Source organism: Peromyscus eremicus, chromosome 1, assembly GCF_949786415.1.
Source record: "Peromyscus eremicus chromosome 1, PerEre_H2_v1, whole genome shotgun sequence".
Lineage (NCBI taxonomy): Eukaryota > Metazoa > Chordata > Mammalia > Rodentia > Cricetidae > Peromyscus > Peromyscus eremicus.
In genome coordinates this window covers 59520618-59542213 of record NC_081416.1, presented here as the reverse complement: position 1 = coordinate 59542213, position 21596 = coordinate 59520618, and the positions used below count along the sequence as shown (strand labels likewise).

Genomic DNA, 21596 nt, shown 5'->3' with positions numbered 1-21596 from the left:
TAAATTTTTCTTTATTAAAAAATTAAATTAATTTATTTTGTATGTGCTAGTGCCCATGCCATAGCATGTGCATGGTGGCCAGAGGACAATTTGTAGGAGTCAATCTTCCACCATATGGGTTCTGGAGATCAAACTCAAGTTCATCGGGCTTGGTGGCAGGTGCCTTTACCAACTGAACCATCTCCCTGGCCCTCAACTTACTATCTGTCAGAGATGTCTTACAGGACTCAATGTCCAGGTATCTTGAACACCTATTTTCAAGGCACCTAAGTTCTTCTTCTTTTTTTTTTTTTTCAAATTTATTTTAGATTTATTTTACATAAATGAGTGCTTTGCCTACAAGTATGTCTGTGTACCACATGCATGCCTGGTGCCTGCGGAGGTCAGAAAAGGACATCAAACTCCCTGGAACTGGAGTTACAGATACTTATGAGCAGCCATGTGAGTGCTGGGAATCAAACCAGGGTCCTCTGGAAGAGCAGCCAGTGCTCTTAACCACGGAGCTGTCTCTCTAGCCCCAGTTTATATTTCTGGTGCTCCTGCTGAGGCAAGTTAATTTTTCCTCTTTTCTTATATTTAGTGAGCTTCATCCTGATGCCATCTCTCCATGTTCTAAGTAGAATTTAAGTGACATGGTTCTGTTAATTTTGACTCTCTATTTAGAACTGCAGGTATTTTGGTACATTTATCTTGCTGATCTTGTTAGTTCTAGAAGCTTCTCATAGGTGCCATTGTTGTCTTGTGGCATTAACAATGTTGGCTGCCAATGAGGAAAGAGTTATCTCTTCTTTCTGACTGGGACTGCATGTTTCTTTTCTCGCTTTATGGAATTTTCTAGCCTTGATTCTACAGTGCTCAACAGATGCAGAAAGGGTGGCCATATTTTGTTCCTACCTAGGAGTATACTCATCGCTTGCCATCTTGTGAAAGGGTTGTGGTGTGTTTCTCTCGACATACAGATTATTTAGGATTGTGTCCACTAAGCATGGACATTCTTGATTGCCCCCTTGTCCCCCTCAATGATTTCTACCTGGATCTGTATTTGATTATAGAAAATACTCAGTATGCTTAGAATCTATCACAGCTTAGTAAGGCTCAGTTTAGGACCCAGGATATGGTTTGCATTGGTAGATATCTCTCTGTGATCATGTCAGTGTGCTTGCTCTGCTGGTGCTAGGACACCTGCCCTGCATGCCTATCAGCGTGAGTGACAATGTTGTCTATCTCAGCTGTGTCCTTACTGATCTCCTGCATACCCTTTCCATCCATCACCAAGAGACTGGTGTTGAGATCTCCTACTGTGAAGGGAGCTTGTAGTTCTCAAAGATCTTGCTCAGTGTGTTTCGAAGCTCTTTTATTAGGTATTGCAACGTCCTCCTGATGACTTCATCTGTCTGCTGTTATGAAATTGCCTTCTGTACCACTGGTGATTTTGTTTGCTCTGGTCTTGTCTTTTATTAATGAGAACATAGTATATCTTTTCATTCATCTTCATTTCAAACTGTGACTTGATGTTGAGTATGCTCCTTTTATGAAGCATGTTCTTGGGTCTTGTGCATCAGATTCTCTTTCTCTAGTAGGTTCAGAGAACCCTGTCTGTGTTTATTGCCATGGCTGAGGTTCTTGGTCTCACTTCTGCCAGAGCCTTTGTGAGTATATTTTTGTTATCAGAGAACAGAGAGATGGCAGGTGACATGGGGGGCAGGCCTTCAACTCTCAGCAGAGGGGTCCTGGGTAGCCTCGTTGAGCAAGCCATAGGGATCCTATAGTAGGAATGTAAAGAGGGTTGGATGCTGGTGTCCCCATCAGAAGAGACAGTACCCCAGGACCTTCAGCAGGACCCATGCCTGGCATAGGTGGCCAGAGCTGCACTGACTCCAGATGTCAAAAAAGAGGTGGGGGAGGTGGTGGAGGTGGTGGCTGTGAGCTGCTGCAAGATAGGGTGATGGGGGTGCAAGTATGGTAGGACTGAAGTAAGCACCCTCCTCTCCATATGGGAGCCAATGCTGTGGTCTTGAAGGTCACTGCCTACATGAGTCATGCAGGCACACACCTGGACCAGGCTTGACTCAAGGGGTCTAGAGAAGGCTCCCACTGATCCTGACAGGTTTACATTCTCAATCAGAACCAAATTTGGCTGTGTGGAAGAAATAAGAGAAGGGGTGGGACACACCCGTATATAAACCTGTCGTGTTCCTGACTGCATTCTTCGATTTACTCAGAAGATCACAGGTCAGACAAAGAAAAGTCCCGTGTAACCAAAATGTTTCCATAACTGCTCGCATTCCCATATTTAGACTTGTAGATGCAGTTGGGGGTACCCCAGGGGGACACATTTACAGGCCTGCCAATGGCCAGGCTCTGGAAGACATCTCTGGAGTTCGCCAATCCCTTGGGGAAATTTTTTTCTTAAGCAGTGTTTGTAGGTATGTGGAGAAGGAGGTTGGATACAATGACACCCTTGAAGGTGAGTCTCAGTCCATCACTCTTTGACCATGCTTGTTGTTGTTGTTGTGTGTGAGTGTGTTTGTGCCCATGTGCATGTACTCATGCATGTAAGAGTGCATGTGCATACACATGGGAACACTGGGCTCTGGACCTAGGCTGACTTGGGCTATACATACATGTACACATGGGAGCGCATGCATGCGTGTGTGCACAGAGAGAGAGAGAGAGAGAGAGAGAGAGAGAGAGAGAGAGAGAGAGAGAGAGAGAGAGAGAGAGAGAGAGAGCTGGCCCACCTTATGTGGAGGTGCCACTCTCAACTTGGGGCAAAGTGAGGACACATTTGGAGGGAACAAAGGGGCTCTGTTCCCCGCCCACACCCCGACTCCTGTGAACTGCTCTGGCTCAAACACCAGTACTTTGGAGGATGTTTGGTGACAGGTACTGGGTGCCCGGACAGGACCAGGTGTCCTAATCTCAGGGATGTCTCCAGGCTAGATGCCAGAGTCCTTTTCCCAATGAAGGGCTGATTCCAGTGGCCATGTTCCTCTTGCAGCTCTGGTTCTTCCACATTACAGTGGTCATTATTAGTCCCCAGCATCTTGTTGGGGGTCTTCGAGCCAGTGGGGTCAGATGGCATGGAAGGTAGACTGCTTGTGTACTGAGGTGCTGTTTCCAGGCTAGGTATGCCTGGACTGGACACTTAGGGGTGGGGGGTGTCCCTTGTTGGCTGGCCCTGCTTTTCAGTCTGCTACCTCTTCAACTTTTGCCTGCCTTTGAGAGCAGCTTGGGGCCCTGGTTTTCCATCTGAATAATTGAAATGATATATGACCCTTGGGGGTCATGGAAACAGGATGGAGGCAAAGTGCCTACCAGTCCCAGGGACCTGCCTCAAGTCCTGGGATACTTCCAGTAATCATGCCGTGTGGCTGCCAGGAGGGTGGGCCTCTATCCCAGCACCTGGGGAGAAACAAGAGGCCCTGTGTGCACCGCTGCACTCCAGCTGCCGGGAGCCTGATAGGCCTCAGGATGCCTTGTGGGAAGTAACTGTGAATGCCTACGTATGGTGCCATATACCCATATGACCCTGTGTACCCTGACATGTGGGGCCATGTGGGGCCATGTGGGGTTGGTAGCCTGACACCCAGTGTATGCTCCACAGAGTAGCAGGAAGGGGACCCTGGTGTTCCCAAGCAGAAGCTTGGGTATGGCGACTGGGAGGTGTGGGAGCCCACAGACATTAGGGAAAGCAGGAGGCACACCTGGGAGGGGCAGACTCTAGAAATGAGCCAATAGGAGCCGTGGCTCCTGACACCTTCAGCAATGTTAAAGTAATGTGATATAATATACCAAGGGACAGTGGTATCGGGCCTGGGCACAAGCTGACAGTGAGTCCAGCTTCACCCTGTGCCCTCGCTGGCTCTGGATTTTGTCCTATGAGTATCTCTGTCCCCCTGGAGGGCAGACTTTCTGGCCCAGTGTGACCTTAGCAGGGGAGGAACCATAACATGGGTTGTAGTTCTTGCATGCTTTGGGTTCTCCATTCTCGCTCTCACCTAGTGGGCTCCCACTCCTGTGTCACTGGAGGGTTATAAATGGAGTGGTACAGCAGAGGCTGAAGAAGCAGATGTCATCAAGACCTAGAACGTTCTGTGTTCATCCCTGAGCCCCCATGGCTGCTCGGTAGGTTGCCTAGTGGTACCAAGCTCAGCTGGGGACCAAGATGCAAACAGATATGTAGCGATTGTCACCCTGTCTTGAATGCCAGGCCCAGGTCCCAGCTGCCCTTGAGAATTTGTGACAAGTGCTAAGAACATCAAGGTGAGCCTGACATGGCAGTCACTTGGCTGTCCCCTCCCAGGAAAGATGCTGAGGGAATCATAGCTGGGCTGGACTCCCAGAGACTGAGGGAGGAGGCTGGAGGAAGGGTAGTGGTCAGTGCTGGGGCCAGCATTGACCCAGTGCTCAGGAGCTGTGGCCTGAGTGCCTGCAGCCAACCTAATGTGGTGGTGAGGTGTTTCCTTTCTCCAAGACCTTAGCTTATCTCTCTTTTTAGTATTTAAACATTTTAAAGGATTTTATTTACTTCTTATTGTGTGTACCTATCTGTACATACATATGAACATGCATGCCTTGACAGACATGTGGAGGTCAGAGGAAAACTCTGTAGGGTTGGTTTTCTCCTTCCACCTTTCCATGGAATTCAAGAATCAAATGATAGGCTTGTGTGACAAATGCCTTTCCCCACGAAGCCATCTTTCTGGCTCCTATCTCAACTTTTAAAAAGTCACCAGGGCCCACCCATCTCATAGGCTTCTCTTGTGTGTTTCTGTTTTCTTGTCTTAGATTTGGCTTTGTTGGGTTTAAGCTGTGTGCTGCAAAACTCTCTCCCATGTGAGACGTCCGGTTCAGTGAGTTCTGGCAAATTCCTAGGCCAAGTTGAGTTCCTTCACACGCTCTGTACGCCCTGTACCGCAGCCCATCCCTGCACCTGCACCTGGGAACTATCCTGTCCCCCTGAGAACGAGACTCGGCAGCACAAAGTCCTGCGTCTGGCTCCCATCACTTTGCAGGGCTCACTTGAGGCCCGTCTGCTTCTGGTCTGTGCTCTGGTTGATTCTTTCATTTGGAAAGGATAAAATGTACTGCAGCTTGTTTACCCGTCCACAGGCTGATGGACATCTGAGCCGTCTCTAGGGCTTGGTTATTATGATTAAAGCAGCCATAAGCACTGCACACATGCTCTGGAGTTGTTGTTTGCCTCTGTTGCTCTCCAGTAACCCCCTCCCTGTCCTTGAGCGGGGGGGGGGGGACACACAGCATGTTCAGAAGCTGCCAAACCCTTTGGCAAGATGGCTGCCACTGGCTTTGCTATCACCACCCTGGGTGCCACCACGGTAGCTGTGTGTTCTCACCAGCACTTAGTATTGTCAGTGTGGGGGCTGGAGAGATTGCTCATTTAAGAGCCCTGGCTGCTCTTGCAGAGGACCCTGGTTCTATTCCCAGTACCCACACAGTGGCTCACAAACATCTGTTAACTCCAGTTACAGGGACCTGAGGCCTTCTTCTGACCTCCTTAGGCACCAGACAAACACGTTGTGCACATTTTCACATGCAGACAAAACACTCATGCACATTAAAAATAAACAGATAAATAAAGTATAGTCTGCTTTTGAAATTTTAACCACCCTAATTGTAATTGTAATTTGCATGTTCTTAGCCTCTGATGGCATGAGAATTCACCACCCTCGGATCTCCTTTAGGGAAGTCTTCAGTGATTTTTTTTCTTTTTAAAACAATTATATGTCTCCTTCATGCTGAGTGAGGAGGACGGCATTCATGACGTGGCGTCTTTCATGTGATCTGTGTTGCTCAGACCTCCCCTCCCCTGGTGGACTCATCTTTGATTCTTCTTAGCAGGGCAGAAAGCAGTTTTTAATTTTGATGAACCCATTTCATTAGGGTGCCCCCTCCTTTTCTTGTAAGTTTCATGGTGGTTTTTGTGTGTGTCCTGTCTAAGAAATATTTGCCTAATGCAAGGTCACAGAGCCTTTTCTCCTGTTTTCTGTAGAAACTTTATCGTTTCATGTTTCTTGTTTAGATTTGTAATTCCTTCCAAGTTTAATCTTATGCACGGTGACAGGTATGAATCGGGACTAAGTCTCCTTTGCATGTGGTTACCCTCATGTCCCTCTGACTCTTTTTTTCATGAAATTACTTTGGCACCTTTGATGAAAATCAGTTGGCCGTGCGCTGGGTCCGGTTTCTGGACTTTGTAAACTGTTCTGCCAGGAAAACCTTGATTGCTGTGACTTCTACACTAAGCCTTGAAATCAGGTCTTGTTAATCCTCCAATTTGGTTCATTTTCAAAGTGTGATGCTCTGCTGGACCCTTCACAGTCTCTGGAAAATCAGAGAATCTAGTTGTCAACTTTTAACAACAATCTAAAACCCAAACCCAAAGCCAGCCCTGGCTTTCTTACTGCTCTTGCACAGAGGAGCAGAGAAAGAGGAGTTTCTCGTGTGTCTGAACAGCACTGCATGCTCTCTCTCCCTGCTTAAGCGTCTTCAGGGCAGGTCATGGTGCCATGCAGTCTCCAGGACACACAGTGTGTTAGATTGATTCTTCATCCTTCATGTTTTTGAAGCTCCTGACAGGACACTCTTTCTCCCATTTTATTTTGGGGGTTGTTTGTTGCTAGGATATAGAAGGACAGTGATTGTTTCTCATGTTGACCTTGTTCCAGTGGCTTTGCTGACCTTACTTTTGACTAGGAGAAGGGCATCTACTCACTTTTGTTTGCTTGTTGTGGGTCCTTTAGTGTTCTCTATGGAGAGATCTGGTTATCCCTAATAAAACCATTTGTACTTTTTCCTTTTTGGTCCATATTCCTTTTATTTTCTGGTTTGCCTCTTGGCACCAGCTGAGGACTTCAGCTGGAAGTTCAGCGGTGAACCGAGAGAGGCCAAAATGGGTCTGATAGTATTGGGTCCACAAGCCTTGGGTCTGTATTATTGGGACTGATGGGGGTTAGGGGGGTGGTGATGGTAACTGGGACATGTTCTTTTTCTTCCTAGTCTCCTGGGCCTGGAGACTGTATCAGTTACTGTTGGGTGGTACCCAATGCCTTTCCTGTTGAGATGGCTTAGCCTTTTCCTCTCTTAAACTATATTTTGAGCTCATTATACTGCAAAGAACAAAACAACCCCCATTTGTCACACAAAGCTATGTCCGTCACAATGTCTTTAAATGTACATCCTGTTGGACTAGATCACTGAGGTTCTGGGTCAAGTACGCGCATCTGTGTTCCGCAGGAGAAGGCCTAATTTTCCTGCCATGTGTTCTGCTTTGGTACCAGAGGGTGAGTCGGGAGGTACCCGTGCTCCTCCATTTCAGCATAAGTTTGTATAAAATGTCTTGTATTTCTCCCTTCCATGTTAGACAGACCCATGAATTCATCTCATCTGCAGTTTCCCTAGCAAGAGGGTTTTATTTATTTTTGACATAAATTAGTAAAAAGAGGATCTGTGAGTTTTGAATTTCTTTTTGGCTAAATTTTGGCCATTCCCATTCTTAAAGCATTCATTCCCTCAAGGAGCAGGAGCCTCAGCCTAAGTTTGAAGACAAGACCATCTTGGAGCTGGGTGTAGTAGCACACAGATCTTGGGAGGCTGAGGCAGGAAGATTGCCATGGGTTCCAGGCCAGCCTGGGCTGTATAGTAAGCGAGAGGGCAGCCAGGGCTATAAAACAAGACCCTATCTTAAAAACATACAAAAGTCCACCTTGGGGTGTTCCTAAACTTAGACTTTGGGGGTGAAGTGTGTGTGTGTGTGTGTGTGTGTGTGTGTGTGTGTGTGTGTGTGCGCGCGCGCGCGCATGTGCATGTGCATGCTCACCTCAGAGCTCTGAGAGGACTCAGGATTGACTGTGACCTCAGAGCTTCTCCAGTTCTATCTTTATGCTCTATGCTGCTGACCAACCAGAGTCTTGCAGGCACCCTGTCCAGCCCTGCTTGGCAGGACACAGAGGGCAGAGGCAGAGAGTGGACATATGCTGGGCTCTCCAGGAAACAGCCTCTTCCCCAGGGAATAAAACTCAAGGAGAAGAGGAGATGAGCACTTAGAATCCATTTCAGGTCACTTGTACATCTCCCATGAACTGTGCAAATGTGCTCTGAAGTAGCATGGCTCCCTCTGAAGTTGTTGACTTACCACCTCCTAAAACAGCAATTCCATGCACAATTTCCTCAGTCCCTTAAAACATTCCTGACAGGAAGAAAAAAAATACAGTTTAAAGTCTCCCCTCATTAAGATGTCTAGATTTACACAGTAAGTGTGTCGTGGGACAATCAATGAACAATGAATAGGCCAGCTACAAGCACTGTGCCCCCAGCGCATGCTCACACAGCCATAGCACAACCTGTGATTAGGTGACCCACTCATTCCCATGCCCTGCAGGTCTCAGACATGCCTGGCTAGGTGCAGCACCTAGACCTTCCTAGAAGGAGCCAGAGTCCAGGCGGTGGCTCAGCAGGCTTGCCTAGGTCTACAGCTGTGGTGAAGGGTGCTCACCCTGAGGGTCTCAGCTTCACTAAACCCTAGTCCTGTGGGAATTCTTGATTAGGGTTGTTTTCGAAGTGTGGGCTCCCTGTATATGAAAATGCATCCCAGTCCCAGCTAAAGGACCGATGTCTCTCTATGGGGGTTGGCAGCCATTGGTAGTGGTGTCCAGGGTCTTAGAGTAAAACCCTATATAACTGGGCAATAGATGTGCATGACTTTCTTGGCAAAAGTGGAGGCCTGCTTTAAATGAATGCAAAGCTGACTAAGAGTTCCCGGTATGGGTAATTTTAGGCCCCTGCCCCAACAAGAGCAAATTTCAGGGTGGGCAACTGGGGCTGTTCCTATATGCAGAGGCCCCTCTGTATTCTCAGGGGTTTATGCATAGTGGGACTGGATAGGGGTTTAGGGCTCATCTTCTGTCTAGACAGAGCAGCACACCTCTGAGGCCTTGTTGCTGTCTCAGTCCTGCTGGCTTCCAATGACTTCGATTAATTCTTCAAAGCCCACATTTCTCTGTGGTGTGAGGAAGCAGTGGGCCAATATGCCCACAAGGAAAAAGACGATCTGGTGGGGGCCCTTCTGGCTTAATGGAGCAGACATCTCTAGTGATCCTAGTTCAGTCCCTAGATTGGTCTGGGTGACAACTTGTAGCTATTTAGGGGCTATTCTTTCTGGGGTGTGAATCAAAGATAAGGAATTAGCAGGTAGGTTCCTTCCAGCCTTGAGAAGAGCCCACTCCCAGTCTGTTCTCTAGAAGCTGGCAATCCTTGATGTTCTGTGGCTTATAGAAACATTGTAGAAACCTCTCCCTTCACGCCCACTTGGCTTCCTCCCTACCATTGTTTCTGGGTCGTAATGTCCCCTTGTCATGTTGGATGAAGAGCACACCCCATGCCATTGTTGCCTCATCTTAAATTACATCTGCAAAGACCCTCCTTCCAAATATGGTCACACACTGAAGTCCTGGGCAGGGGATGTTGACAGGAATTTGTGTTGATACCATTTACCTGATAACGCTCCCCCACCAGAGGATGAGGAACCAGGAAGTCTGTGAACTTGGCCCACAGTCTGCCTGTATGTCTATACAAATCAAGTTTTATGAGCACATAGCATGAATTCTTGTGGATGTACTATCTCTTGTCCCTTCCACTTCAGGATGGAGGTCATGTGGCCCACAGAGCCTTAAGCACCTACTGCCTGGCCTTTGACAAAAAGCTTTAGGCTCTGAGGACTTGGCTCCACAGAGCCCTTGATGGAGGTCAGAGAAAAACAGAGCCATACACAAATCACTGTCTCACCAAAGAAAAGTCTCAAGAAATGAGTGCTGTGGGAAGTGGTTTTTAGATAAGAGCTGATTTTAGTTGGGTGTTTAAGGGTCTGGTAGAAAGAAAGAGGACAGTAAAATGTCCTGGTCCATGAGATAAGCAGGAAGGGCGGTGCTGACCAACTCAGCAGCTGCCGGGAAAGCAGGGAGAGACAAGAAACCATAGCATACACAAGAATGGAAAAAATCAAATCAAATATATTCAATTTTATACTAAATATTAATGTCCTAAATTTATCTTCCAAAAAGAGATATCCAAAATCTCCCAAAAGGCAGAGGGTTTGATTTGTTTATAATGAATTAATTTTCTGGTGCTAAGGCTAGTACTCCAGGCTCTGTGCATGCTGAAACTATATAGCCCCAGTCTGATTTCTTTAAATTTTCAAACAGATGTATCCAATACATTCAGTAAAGCAAACATAATGGACAGTTGAAAAAAAAGAAGAGATAGCCAAAAAATATACAAAGAAACTACACGCAAAAATAGAGAACAAATAGAGCAGGTTGTCAACACTGAATCCTGAGCTAGTGTGGGTGAGGCCTAATTATAAATATGAAGACATCATACAACAGAATATTTGTGATATATTATGTGGTGTGTGGAAAAGAGGGATAAGCATGGTGACTTGGGGGGGGATTATTTTTTTCCTGTTATTACATAAAGTACCCTAACAAAAGTAACTTAATGGAAAAAAGGTTTGTTTATCTTGCCTCACAGTTCCAGGTTATAGTCCATTGGGGTGGGGAAGTCGAGGCAGCCGGAAGAAGTCTGCAGTCAGAAGAGGAGAGCAATAAATATCTACATGCTGTTGCCCAGCTCACTTTCCTCACTCATACAACCTAGGTCTCTCCACATCAATGGACATCATCAAGAGAGGCCCACAGGCATGCTCACAGGCCAGGCTCCAAGGCGGTTCTAGATTTTGTCAGACTGACAGTTGACCCTAGCCATCATGGGTGTCGTAGGGCAAGTCTTTCAGAATAGGCTTTGAGTAGATGCAAGATCAGAGAATGCAGGCAAGTAAGTAGTTCAGAATCTAACAGGAATCTGAAATAACTTGCTGTTATCCCAAGCTATGCCACCCCACTCCCGAAAAATAATCCCCCACAAATCCAGCACTTTCAGACAGCACTCAGAGCAGAGCTCCCAGGCCTGAAGGCTACACAGCTCTGGGGCTGGCACCTCTCTGCTCAGCACAGGGGCAGCCGTGTGGGGAAATCCACCTCCAAGGCTGTTACCCCTGCTGTGTGGCTTCCTCATAGCTCCACTTTAAAAATGAACATTCCAGAAGGGGGGGAAAAAGGCCATAAGAGCCGTGGTGGAGCACTTGCCTAGTGTGTGCAGGGGTCTGGGTTTGATCTGCAGTGAGAAAAAAAGCCGAAGTGAGCATTCCAGGAGACAGGAGCCAAGAGACAGGATATGCAGAGAGGATATACTGGCCTGTGCTTTGCTCTCTTGATCTTAAAGCCCAGATTCCAGGGCCGGGGTGGCAAGGAATGTGGAGACCAGGTTTTCAAGCTGTCTCCTTGAGTTTTGGAGCCTGGTAATAGTTGTTCTCTGCTTTTTTTTTTTTTTTTTTTTTTGCATCGTGGAAGATTTCTGAAGCCCATCACATGTTGGGCTTGTATTAAAAGAACACACCTTGCTCTATTGAGACAATTGTTCCTGTTCTCTGATCCAAACTCACCGCCAGGGCTGGGGACTAAGCTCAGTTGAGAGTGTTTGCCTAGCATGCACAAAGCCCTGGGTTCAATCTCCAGTCTGCATAAACTGGGCATAGTGCTGCACACCCATGATCCTAGCACCGGGGAGATGATGTTAGGGGATGAGTACTGGAAGATCAAGGTTATCCTTGGCTACATAGAGTTTGAGGCCAGTCCGGGCTCCCTGAGACTCCTTTTCAACAATAGCAGCAGCCGCAGAAAAAAAGAAAAGAAAAGAAAAGAAAAGAAAGAAAGAAAGAAAGAAAGAAAGAAAGAAAGAAAGAAAGAAAGAAAAAGAAAGAATAAAACTAGAAACATAGAAACAAATGGTTAAAATATTGAAGTGGGGGGATGTCTCACCAGGGACAAGAGGCCCTCTCCTGAATGGGGGACACTCAGCTCGGTGAGGGAAGACAGGGCAGCTGTGGACAGCTATGTGGAGCTGACCTCTCTGAATGGAAAGACACTATTCATCCTGTCCCCAGCAAGGCTCAGACGGCCCCCTTTCCCCATCGTGGCAGACTTCATTTTCACGTCTGCCTGTCACCACCTTCCTCAATCGCTGGTGTTCGCAACCCCACATAGTTTGAAATTCATTAAATAAACATCACTGCCTCCTGTCCTATGCAGACGCACACTTCCAGAGCACCCAGGCTGCCCACTCTCTGCCGTGGGGGGACTGGCTCACAAGTATCCTGGAGGCCTCTGGGGGATGGCATGAATTTGCTTGGTTTGAATCTGCTGATGAGGCAATTCTAGGCAGGGATTTCCTGGGCTGGTCTGTGTGCATATCCTGGCGCCATCTGCCCTGCCCCCTACCAGGCGTCAGGAGGCCACTGAACCCCCATGTTCGCCTCCTGACCTCTAGAACACCCAAGCAGGGAGGAAGGGAGTGGGCAGGGCATGAACACCCCCATCTTGCCGGCTTGCAGCAAGCTGGGTCCCAGGGCTGGAGGCAGCTCATTAAACCACCTGAACCGCATGTAACTCTAGTCAGTACCACACAGCACCGCACCGGCAGCACACGTTAAAATTAAAATGACCACAGGGCCTGCTCTCCTCCCCACCGTGGGTGGGCAGCCTTTATTCCAAGGTTGAGGCCCAGAAGCCTCCCTTCAGAGGAGGATTTTCCCTGATGATAATGGGCCCAAGCATGGGCTAGCCCACTGTTGGGGCCCAAGTCTCCTCTTAGCCTTATCCTCACTCACCCCATCTGCCTCCTTTTCAGCCCTAGTCTCAGTAGGTGATTGGTAGGGCTTTCAAAATCTAGCTGGAGCCGAAGCTCCTGAGCCCTGGCCTGCTGGCACAGCGTGCTCAGGAGGTACCTCCTGGGCAACCTGATTACACTTTTATTGCTTCCTGAGAGCGTTGGACATCCCAGAGGGCCTTGTTAGGAAGTTCATGGAGACAGTCTATCACTGTTCAAGCTGGAATGTTCAAAGTCCTGCTGGGTTGGCCCCTATACCTGTAACATAATAGTGTGAGGGTTAAAGATGATACCAGGGGCCCTAGGTGGCTGAGCCTCAACCAGAAGGTGGGCACTAGACCAGAAAGAAGGGAGGTGTGGACCTTAACACTCCTTGGGAGTTTCACAGAGGGGTGGCTTGGATGTAGAATGTGGATCAGGGGAAACAACCAGTCTTCAAGGCGCCCCCTGTGGTTTTGGTCCCACATAAGCTTCCCCAGATATCAGTGGACACTGGGCCTCATGCCACCTGCTGAAATGGGGTCCGCGATGGGAGGACCAGATGACAGCTGTTGTCCACTTGCAGGGCCTGGCTAGCTGGTAGATGGGAATACCCATCCCCATGGTGACTGAGCAAGCCTCACAGCCTCTTCTGCCCAGTGTGGAGAATGGCTGCCCAGACAGCTGGCAGTTGGGGCTGGTTCTCAGGGGAAAGTAGCTCTGTGTCTCCTGGAGTTGCCCCCAAATCAGGTCTCCCCTAATGGGTGTGGACACAGCAGCTGCCGATCTGTATCCAGTGCCATTGGGAGCTGGCTCCTGCAGAAGGCCTGTGTGGGATTCTGCTGCCCACTCCCAAGGCCAGGCTTCTGCCTCCAGCTCCGTCTTACAGCTTACTACCTTTCATGGTGGCTGGCCTGAGGAAATGCCTGCTTCCTGGCTATGTTGTGCTGGGCCCCAGGGCCCCACCAGCTTACTGTCACTGTTGGGAGAGGCCCTCTGGTACAAAAGGGACCTACACCCCGCACTGTCTAAGCAAGCCGAACCATTCCAGGTCACCTTAAGTAGCCAGGGGCTCAGGTGAACCAACCAAAGTTGTGAGCTGCAGTTCACAGGGATTTGGCAAGGCTGCCTACCAATAGGAGTCCACCACACTGTGAGCAAGTGGACTCAGCTGTGGCCTCTGAGGCACCCATGACTCCTGAGATATTTGTAAAGCAGTGGGCTGTTATGGAAAGGGCCACTTCTCCACAGAGTCCTGGTTCTGTCTACAGCCAGTGGGACCCTGACTCTGTACCCCCTTAGAGTCCCTGAAGGCTTTGTATCACCTAGGACTAGCTGGTGGCCTGTGGGGGCTGACGCTCCCCAGGGTGGGCAGTGAGCATGGCCTGAGGGCTCCAGCTGTGCCCAGCACATGTCACCGGGGGGCCCATGGGCTCTCAGCACAGGCCGGCGGCTGGGAGCAGCTGGCCACAGGCAGGACCTGAACAAAGGGCGCTTTGAGCAGCTTGCATGCCGGCACCAAGCCTCCGGCCAGCTGCCCCTCCCGAGAATGCAAGGCTGGCCCTCTCTGTGGCTTATTGGGGCCCATGTAGAGTCACAACAGCTGGCCCCAGAGTCTGCTGGCTGGCTTTGTGCAGAGAGGGCACTGTCCTCCCACAGGAAGCCCCCCGGCTCAGGAAATGGCCATTTTACAGGTTTCCTAGCTATGAGAGGATGGTAGGAGCCTAGCCATAGCTTCCCACAGCACTCCTATGCTGATTGGTGGCCCAAGAGGGGCCTCGAGGTATCTAATACTCCCTGCCCTATCCAGGGTCTGTAGGGCCTCAGGGAAACCTGCTGGGCCTTTGGCCCCGTGACCTGGCTTTGCCGGCCGGCCCTCTTGCAGGGCTCCTACCCATACATACCAACCCTTCATCTGCAGTAGTTAATCTTCCAGTCGGCTTTCAAATTATTCTTTCATTAAAAAGATAATAAAACAGTAATATCAGAGACACTGAGTACTCATGGTAAACATCTTTGAGCTCCCTTGATTGTTAGGCAAAAAGAAAAAGAGGGGGGAAAAAAGTGTCTTTCATCTGAGGGTCCGAGGCAGCTGGGCCGAGTCAGTCTGCCCTGTCTTGGCTTTGCTGTGGCTCACAGGTGAGCGATTGTGGTAAGCTGGACCCCCACCCTCCCAGAAATGGGATTTATCAGCTGGCCAAATGAAACAATAGATAAGACGCCTGCAACCTCCAGTGGTCGGCCCTGGAGGCTGTGAACCTTGTGCCGCCCTTTGCCTGTTCACTACAGCTTGACCCAGATAAGGCACCTCCTTTACTTCAGTCTCAGTCCTGCAGGCTCATATGTGGCAGGTTGCTGCTTTCTTGTGGTTACCCCCGAGCACCTGATGCACATGTATAGGGAGCGTTAGTGTTGTGACATGTGTTTTCAGGCCTGTCAGAAATCCTGTCATGCTGAGCTTTTGTCTTCTGCATCTCTTGCAGCTCACATGGGTCCTGTTTTGGGGACTAGTGTCCACCTGTCAAGTAAGAAAACTTCGTTCCCACCGTGAAGTTTTCAGAGGCAGTGTGTCTATGCCCAGGTGTCCCTGTCAGCATCCAGAGCCCAAGGGTGCCACCAAGCCCATGAATCAACCTGTTCCATCCCTGCAGTAGTGAGATGAGATCAGAGAGAACCTAAGTCCTCGGTTGCTCCCTGCCTTTGCCACACCGCTGTCTCCCTTATCTTCACAATGGAAGCCATGGCAAGGGTCCATTTGGTACTTTGCAGGCAGTAGATCCTGTGAGCCTTGTGACTCCATGCCCTCTTCTCCTCCTGTCTCTTGTTTTATTACATTTATTTCCTTATTTTGCATGTACATGTGTACATGCATGTATCTAGGCATGCATGTGGTGGTCAGACAACTTGCAGGAATCAGTTTGGTTCTTCCATCCTGTGGGTCTGGTCTGGGAATGACACTGGAGTTAACAGGCTCAATGGCAGCAAGGGCCTTTATTTCCTGAGCTGTCTTGCCACTGCTCCCTTTCTAAAATATGCATGATGGAAGGTCTCTCATCTTGGCCATGATGGAAGGTCTCTTATCTCGGCCATGTTCAAGTGTTCAGCTTAGTGGCATGAAGCTCATTCACAGTGTTGTGCAGCCATCCCCACCATCTACCTTGAGAACCTTCACAGATGCACTCTGGCCTTGTGAAACACCGACTCCTCGGGTCGAGCCATCTCATCCTGCTTTGTGGCCCTTTGGCTTCGGCAGCTCAAGGGCCTGCAGTTGTACTAGAGGCAGGATCTTTCAGGATTTGTGTCTTAGCAGAAGGCCCCCAAGATCCGTCCATGTCATGTTGTGTTGGAGCACACTTCCTTCTGAAGGAATATTATGTACTGTCCTGTGTCTGGAGCCTGTTTTATCCATCCCCACAGTGGACATTGCCTTTGGCCATTGTGTACCTTGCCAGAGTAAACACAGTGGACAGATAGCTCCTCAAAGTCCTGCCTATCTTTTGGGTATAGCCCCCAAAGTAGAATTGTTGAGCTCTATGACAGATCTTTTTTTTAAAGGACTTTCTGTTTTTATGGATGCATTTCTGTGTGATGCTGGGGATTGAACCCAGAGCTTCATGCATGCTGGGCAAGTGCTCTAACAACTATACTCTACCTCTTCAGCCCAGCAATTATGTTTTTTTTTTTTTCTGGGCTATTACTTCTTTCTTTTTTCTTTTTAAGATAGAGCCTTGTTTAGAGCAGAACTGAGTGGGTGGTAACTCCATGCTTCATGACTTGGGAACCAATGACCCATGCTGCCAGGACCTTGGGCCTCGTGTCTCCTTCGGGCAGCAATGTGCAATAGCCCTGCCTCCCCACCTCCTCTTCCACTGTTGTCAGTGCCTGTGTTTTGCTAAGAGCCATCCTGATAGGCTGGGGGGACACAGTGTATACGTCTTGATTTGTATTCCCACAGTTAGTGACATAGAATGTCTACAGCTGTGGATGTTCCTTCTCATTTGTATGACTTCTCCAGATAACTGCCTATTCCGGTCCTCTGTCTTTCTATAACATTTTTGTTGTTGTCTTTTGGTAGCTTTTTGTTTGTTTGTTTTTTGTGTTTGTTTGTTTGTTTTAAGACAGGGTCTCATTTAACCTAGGCTGGCTTCAAATTTTTTACATAACCAGGGATGACCCTGGACTTCTGATCTTCCTGTCTCTATGCCCCCAGTGATGAGAGTCCAGGTCTACAGTACCACATCTGCTTTATAGGGAATGGAACCCAGGGCTTCACGCATGCCAGGCAAGTATACTATCAACCTCAGCTCTGGCAGCTTTGTTTTTAAAAATAATTTTAAAGTACGTGGCTCACTCCTTTGAGATACAACTTTCCATGCTGACTGCATGGGAAATAAGCAGACTGGCTAGGGTCTGCTTCCTGGTCATGGCAGAGGGCACAGCATGTGGGTTAGGACACGCCCATGGGCAAAGGGACAGGCTACAGGGTGCTGCAAGGGGCACACTGTAGGGACTGTTGCTTTCAGAACCTGTCCAAACCTCTTTTGTTGGTGCTGGCATTCATATGCCACTAGCCCACTTCCTCTCATTTCTCTGACAGAGCTTCAGGATGGGTAGCCGGCAATAAGGCGATGACCCTGCTGTCCTTCTCCAACTCCTCAAGAGTCTAGAGGAGATAAGCACTACTATGTTGGAGTTGGGGTTCCTGTATCTCCTCAGGGCTCTTCACACCCACATTCATCCCAGACTCACCTGAATAACCTTTAGCTCTCCTGCTGTGCACAGATGACCCCCAGGATAGGGGTACTGGGACCTGCGCATGGTCTGGGCTCATCTTCTATTCATTTTGTTTTGTTTTGTTTGTTTTTTGTTTTTCAAGACAGGGTTTCTCTGTGTAGTTTTGGTTCCTGTCCTAGATCTCGCTCCGTAGACCAGGATGACCTCGAACTCACAGAGATCCACCTGGCTCTGCCTCCCAAGTGCTGGGATCAAAGGTGTGTGCCACCACTGCCCGGCTCATCTTCTATTCTTACTCTGGATACTTCCTGTCACAGACCAGGTAACTGGCCGGTAACTGGCTCTTATGTCTCTAGGTCACTCTCCATCCTAGGCCATTTTCTGTTACACCTTGGTTTCTGTCTCTGATCCCACAAGACCCTGACTTGTATACACTATACACTCCCCAAACCTCATCTGTCCTCATGTGTCAGTAGTAATTCCTCTGAGAGGCAAATAGCCTCACTTACCAGAGTGCACTCCCAAACCTGAGACCCATGCTTCATCCTACCCATGAGATCCTCTGCCTTGGGCCCGAGTCTGTCTATTCCTACCATGAATCCTTGGGCAGGTAGCCTCCTATTCTCATGGGCTTTCTTCCCTATGTGTAGAAAGAGGCATGGTGGCCATGGCTTGGTGAATCCAGGAAAAGCTGCGGGCTCTATGCTTGCTCGTTGTCCCTGACACAGGAATCTCAGTCATGAAGCCATATGCAACCAGGATTCAGTCTAGCTCTAGTCCAAGGAACAGTGGTCGGGGTGGGAGGGGCCACTGTGTTCTCTTGCCTTTTGTCTCAGACCAAGCTCACTGGCCCAAGGACAGCCCTTTCTTTTATATCTTTGGGACAGAGCTCAGGGCCACACTCCATCAGTGTCCCCTGGCCTTGAGTCCTTGGTTCTGGCAGCATGTGGATTCCCCTGACAGGCCCTTTAGGGGGTTGGACAATGCTGGGTAGTTTGAGCTGGTACTTTTATTGATTGGGGAGCATAATGGCTTCTTAGTTGGCTCTTTCAAGGCTCAGGGGTACTGGGATGGGCTAAGCAGGGCAGGAGGTTGGAAAGTGGGGGTAGGAGAGTGCATCCCACACACCAAGCCTCTGAAGACATGGGGAACCCAGAGGATGTGATGTGCCTGGGGTCTAGGAAGGACCTTGGGGTGCACTGAGCCATGAGATCCTTTGGGTGGTAGCCCATAGCCTTTGACATTAAGTGGAGAGTGGGAGTGAACATGGGGGAGTAGCAAATATTTATGTGTTCTGTAGAGACGTTCGAGGCCTCTCATTCAACATTGGGACTGTACTTGGATTACTTATACAGGACAGGCCTGGCCCCCATGGCAGGGGGTGACCATGCTGGGAGAATAGCTGGCATCAATACTGTGGTCTGTTCTAAAGAGGCTAAGCTAACGCTGCTGTGGACTAGGGTGTTGTTGCCTGAATCAAGCTGGTCCACAGTGTGTCTCCTACACACTCACACTCCTGCCAAATGCCAACCCTTTACTGGAGTCCCTGTGGGACCTTTGGTCCGAGGGCCACCGCTCCTAGCTCCAGCACACATGCAAAGCTGATGGTGGTGGAGACCATTTTATCCCCGTCCAAACACTGGATCTGGCTGTGTCCCACCTAAGATGGGGCTGTTTTCCTCGGCCCCTTTCCTACCAGCCACTGAGCCCTACTGATTAACTCAGCCCTGCCTGACCCGAACATAACTAGCCAGACATTTTCAGGGGATGATGGGGCCCAAGCCCTCTGAAGCCAGACTTCACACTGTGTCCACATGCTGAATAGGATTTGGAGATTTGTGCAAGGGGGTCCTGCCGTTTCACTTGGCCAATCCCAAAATGGGTTTTCCTCCAAGTATTAGGTCAGGGGGCACCTGTAGTCAAGAGAAGCCATTGCTAAGGAGGTATTTGAGTAATGACAAACATCTAAATGAGAAAAGCCCACTAGCTGGCCAGCCAGCAGGGTGATGGATGGCCTATGGAGTTGGGACAGAGGCCTGCTGCCTGGACTAGCACTGAAACTATCTACTGGGGCCGCTCATGATCTGGCATGCTCTCTCTCATGAAATCACATTCTAGGGGGGCGAGGGGGGGAGCGGCTGGGAATGTGCTTTTCATGTTGGCCAAAGATACACACAGTACTTTGAGCAACAATCCTACAGGCCCAGGTTCTCAAGAAACAAAGATGAATCAATATACTTACATCCTAGCTGTTCACAGATTTGTTCATTCATTCATTCATTCATTCATTTATTCATTCCACAGGCTAATATTTAGCACTGACTGGGGTGAACGAGACTATGGCTCCTCTCTGGTATGCTTAGCCAAACAGAGCCATTATTGCCAGCACCCTCTTGCTCTCCCACACTTAGCCACCACACATACCCCCATCCTCAATGATGCCACTTCATGGGCTAAATGCTTTTCTCACAAGGAAGGAAATGTGACTCTCTCCCAAGCTCATGCCTACCATCAAGTCATTGCTCTTGCCTGAAACACAAGTCAGGTGGTATGCTATTTTGTCTTAATTAAGAGCATTTGTGTATGGTGGGCAGTATTCAGCCCCCACTTAAGGTGGACTCTCTGGCAGGGGACTGGTGGGGGCAGGGGCAGCCAGTGTTACCCGTCAAAGAGGAAGTCCCCTCCAGGGCCAGGCTCCTGAGGGAGGTGGGCAGGGAGCCAGCTGGAAGCAGGCCTGAATATCACAATGCTTTGTGGCTTCGTGGGTTTGTGGCTTTGCACAGTCCCCTAACATATGTGGGAGTGGTTTCACCTCCTCACCCCAGGCCTTCCCCAAGGGCCTCTTACCAGTGAAGGCTGGCTGGGAGCTAGAGCACAGGTTTGGGACAGGGCTCAAGACCTGGAGGGCCAGAGTGGGCTGTAATTTACACGAAATACATATTTATATCAAATCCTCCAATCACCCACTTGCAAAGGGCCACTCACATTTCCAAGCCATAGCAGGATGAAGGGCCAGACCTGAGATGCCCAGGGGTGGAACAAGGGACTGTCACTTAGGACAATCAGTCCCTGCGACAGGAGCTGGGGAAGAACCCAGACTGGCAGAGGAGTATGGGTACCCTAGATCAGGCCTCCTGCTGTCACTATTCCATGGCAAGCCAGCCATTGCCTCACCCTCCAGACACTGTGCATGTGGCAGGCCTTTGGGTTTCATCAAAGAGGCAGATAGTGGAGGGTGGAGAGTTGGGGGCTATGTGCCAATCAAAAGCGAGGCCCTACTAGCCTCATCTTGACCTCTGTCACGGTGATCGTCAGGTCTCCGGTGACTGTTTCTTCAGTTTGTGTCAAGCCTGTGTGAGCAGGAAGCAGTACAGTAGCGCTCACCAGTGCTGTGACAGACTCGGCAGGCTCAAAACTGCTGCTGGGTGAATTCTAAATCATAGTCAGAGCCTGAGTCAAGCGACAGGAGACTATCTAGCTGTTGATTTTACTAAGCGCTAATGGCTCTATTTTGTTTTTGAACTTGGTTCTCACACCATTCACTTGCACTTGTCTGCTATTTACCTTTCTATTCACCTACTCAACCAACCATTCATCTACCCACTTATTCATCCACCCATCCACCCACCTACCTACTCACTCATCCATCCATCATCTGCTCTTCCATTCATCCATCTATCCACCCACTCATGTGTCTGTCTATCCACTCACCCATCTACTCATCTATCCATTCACCTTTCTGTCCATCTGTCCATCTACCACTGTACCCTGGATTGTAGTTGGGTCCCTCTAGCTTGTAAACCCCTCCCTTTCAGAGCAGTCTGACTTCAGAGCGTATGTGGATACACTGGGAGAGGCCTGGCCTATGTGAAGTGACCAAGGGGAGCTGATGCTGCCCCATGCCCTTTGTTTTATTCCTCCTAATCTCTCTGGATGGGTTGGGAGGGTTCTTGCACCCAGACCTCAGTAAAGGCCGCAGATGGTGGATGTAGTGTCTCCAGCGTAAGGCAGAGCTATGAGGTGAAAGGGGGACCGTCCTCCACAGACACATGTCCTTGAACCCTCCCTTTCAGGTGCAGGGCTTAAGCTCTGTGGATTCCATGAAGTTGAACAACACAGATGTCAACATTGTGTTGTCA

General features: G+C 49.1%; 1 protein-coding gene across 4 annotated transcripts in view; it reads left to right on the top strand.

Moving 5' to 3' along the window:
- Kcnq1 (potassium voltage-gated channel subfamily Q member 1) overlaps positions 1 to 21596 on the top strand; it is a 327638-nt gene that overhangs the window by 60538 nt on the left and 245504 nt on the right. The window lies entirely within an intron of this gene.